The sequence below is a fragment of the Leiobunum rupestre genome, chromosome 5 (assembly GCF_980474605.1).
Source record: "Leiobunum rupestre chromosome 5, qqLeiRupe1.1.hap1, whole genome shotgun sequence".
In the NCBI taxonomy this organism is placed as follows: domain Eukaryota; kingdom Metazoa; phylum Arthropoda; class Arachnida; order Opiliones; family Sclerosomatidae; genus Leiobunum; species Leiobunum rupestre.
In genome coordinates this window covers 31,577,597-31,581,661 of record NC_143388.1, presented here as the reverse complement: position 1 = coordinate 31,581,661, position 4,065 = coordinate 31,577,597, and positions in this window count along the sequence as shown.

Genomic DNA, 4,065 nt, shown 5'->3' with positions numbered 1-4,065 from the left:
CTGCCAGTGCCAAAGCCTGTATGCAGTTAAAACAACGATTTTCCGGGTTCATTCATAGAGGGCACGTTAAGTCCAATAAAAATAGATTAATATTCCTACCGCGAAATTTGATGTCACGATATAAACGCTTCATTTGATGATGGAGTATAATAATTATCAAATTATTGCCATTAAATAGATACTAAAACCTATTTTTCACGTGATGCGACTTCGATCAGCGCACGTGGAATAGGTGTTTCGATAAAATACGGCAGGTCACGTGTAAATATTTTTTTCACGTCAATAGGTGGTTTTTTTTCGCCTGTTCTGGGTTTTTTGAGAAGGTTAAAAAGTGTAGCCATATGACGTCATTTTACTTCAATTCTGTCTTGACGAAAAAAACGATTTGGAGTAGGAAGGGAGTAGTTAAAGGTTAAAGGTGGTTTTTTTTCGCTTGTCCGGGGACAAAAAGTGTAAACTTTTTACCCTAAGACGTTTTATTCGCCTGTTCCCGGGTTAAGATTTACCCTGTCCCGAATTTTGTTCGCTTGTTCCGGAGTATTAGGGTTACACTTTTTACTCCTCCTCGAAAGGAGGTGTAGAGGGAGTAATCTAGTTTTGTCGTCTGCTTAAATTTCGTTGCACGAAAATATGACGGGAAACTTTTTATAAATAACATTTAACCTTTAACTACTCCCTTCCTACTCCAAATCGTTTTTTTCGTCAAGACAGAATTGAAGTAAAATGACGTCATATGGCTACACTTTTTAACCTTCTCAAAAAACCCAGAACAGGCGAAAAAAAACCACCTATTAGCAATAGTTATTGAAGCTAGATTGAACTGCTGCTCAGCCGCACTATTGGCCGTTACGCTACCTATACTCGTCTGAAATTGCCTAATTTTACGCTATCACTGATTTTAAGCCGTTTTGCATGTGATATTGGAAGCAAAATGAATTTACATGGTTGATTCTATTCATATAAAAGTTATGGTTTTACGCTTATATTTGGAATATAAACCATGATAAACATTTGAATAACAATTTTCAAATAGTTTTGTAATGAGGGAAATTCTTACTCCAACTATGCGGAAGCTGGTGCTACACAACTGTACGATGGGGGCATAGAAATCTTATAACCAGACTTGGAATTAGCGGGAGTCTTGGGGCCAATGGCTCTTAATAAAAATCAGTGGGCTCTTAAAATAAATCATTCGAACGGGGGTTGCGGGCCACCGGGGCTCTCAATTTAATTAAAAAATATGTATTAAACATTTTATGGAAATTTCTGGAACATGATTTGTACGCCGTTTTTGAAACTCTGTTTTCCTACCCTATACGAGAGCGGGATCTAAAGTTACAAATGATTATGTGTGATATTATAATATACTTGCTTGTTTTAAAGTTAATAAATGTTATGTAACTAACGTAACCAATTTTTATTTTCCTATTTTCCCTACCTAATTTTAAATTTTTTTCCCCAATCCCCCCCCCCCACTTGGGCCAGTGGCTCTCAACAAAGATAATTTAAACTCGTACCCTAGATTCGAAATCACTCTCTCGCGCGTTGCCGATAGCGTTTACCTACTTCCCGCCGGAACTCAGAAAAAATTCGCTCCATGGTTTGCGCCTTACCGCAACCACGGCCAACTTCGATCACGCGCTGCTGCGCTATATAGCGCGGCAGCGCGTGATCGAAGTTAGCCGTGCCGCAACCGATGGAGCCAGATTTTTCTGAGGTCACGTGCCGGAAAAGGGTAAACGCTTCGTAACAAAACCCTTAATGGGAAAGCTCTCAGTATTCGAATCTAGGGTACGAGTTTAAATTATCTTTGTTATAACATAGAATGATTCCGTATAAATACAAAATGGGCCAATTACATTTTCGGAGGTATCGTCATTATCAGCCAATCACGATTCAAAGAGTGACTACGGCAACGACTCGTTGACATCTAGTTTGAGTTACTGAAAATAATAATTTGATTTTATATTACGTCACCTTAAGAACCCGCATTTGATTGGCCCACGTTAATCGAGTCACGGTCGCTTGCACGCGCTCACGTGATCGAGTTTAATGTAGTTTTTAAACATGGTAGACTGTTTCTTTACTCGTAAAGATTTTTCTCTAATATGCAAACGTTTTGGATAACTGCGTTGTTTGTTGTTATGGCTCCTCGATGTTTCATTTCCACATGTAGAAAACGATTTGCGGTGGTCGTTGTACAGGTTTGGGTTTCCTTAAACCTTGGGGCATTTTGAAATGTTATACTTCACTCTTATACTTGAGTATTATTTGCATTATTTTAACTAGTACATAACTTAGCTAATATAAGCTAGGTCTGTCTGTTTTTTCCATCCTTTGAAATAACTAGTTTACCTTTGTATTTTTTTACCAAATTTGTATTTTACCAAATTTGCATTTTCTACCAAATCTGTTTTAAATGATATTATTCCATGTATTTTAAATTTGTTTTGCTGTGCTCTTTGTGAGCCGCCCTGTTACAAAAGGGTGTCGAAGACGGCAACAATAAAACCTTAAAACCTTAAACAAACGGCGGGCTTTCAAATTTATGATTTGGTAAAAGTGACTTCAGGAAGTTCAGTGAGCCTAGTGGAACAACAACTCAGGACTATAATTACTGCAATATCTGTTTTTTTAAAAACACTATTTAACATTGTAAATATCGGTCTTCGTTGAGTACTATCTCTTATGTTGTTTAACAGTGGAATGTTGAATTTAAGCAGAGTGCGAGACATTTATCTTCGCTAAGGTTCTCAGACAAAAAGCATATTATTAAATAGAAAGTAAAGTTTTGAAAAATAAGACAATTATCAGTATGACTGTTGCTGTTTAATGAAATGACTGTCGTCAATTCGTCATAAGAGTCATTCGTTAGTGTAATGTATTTTTTCTGGGATATAATAATGTTTTTGTTTATCCAAGTTTCTACAAACATAATAATAAATATAATATTACTTACTTTAAATGTGAAATAACCTTTAAATACAAAGGTTAATACTAAGGACCTTCAGTCACTGCTTCTCCCAAAACTGCCATTGACATTGCCTGCTATTTTAAAAGTTAGGCCTATGTCAGGCCTAGGCTTAAATATTTTCAAAGCGAACGAAATCTTATTTATCTTGCTCACAATGGCATTTAAATATTCCTTGTAATAAGTAAATATGAAAACAAAACTAACACTATTATTAAATAAAAATCCAAAAACGTTGAAGTGGTTCATGTGAAAAACTCCAGCAAAAACCTATGGGAATTCTGCGAGCTTGGATCGGATGGATCCTGTAAAAATCGTCTGAGCTTCTACTATTTTTAACCGCCATGTTATGGCGCTAGCGGCTTGCCGTAGTCAATTAATGGCCGCTGATTGGCTGAAGCTTAAGCAAAGACTATATAATCATAAGTCGTTGCTACAAAATGACTTGGCGTCAGGTTCTCCCGTAGAGGCGTAGACGGGAGCATTCTAGCATGGAGGAAGCACGTGACTGATACTGCGTTCAGTCAATAGGAGCGGACATCTCCATAGAAGAGGAGGGGTTCAAAAATCAAGCGGCTCTGCCGAACGGCGGAGACACCAACTGAGTCTAAGCGGACGAATTTTCGTGAAAATTGTTTTTTCTCTCTAATGCCTTTCCAACGGGAATTCGTTTTCCTAACTGTGTTGCAATTCGGAAACTTTTTAATAATTTTAGTGTTTGTACTCAACTTTGAATTTTTCATATGATTTTTAGTAAGTTTCCAGGTTTTATTTAAGACTACTTTCATAATTTTCCCTTAATTATTTCGCTCGTAATCTACTTTTAAAATCGACGAAAATTTTAAGGCGAGGAAATGAATATTTGTGCTAGGCCTCGGTATTGCGCAATGATTTTTAAATTCCAAACATTAAAACCGAGGCCTAGCACAAATACAGGTCCCAAAGGCGGGGAATTCATTTCCTCGCCTTAAAATTTTCGTCGATTTTAAAAGTAGATTACGAGCGAAATAATTAAGGGAAAATTATGAAAGTAGTCTTAAATAAAACCTGGAAACTTACTAAAAATCATATGAAAAATTCAAAGTTGAGTACAA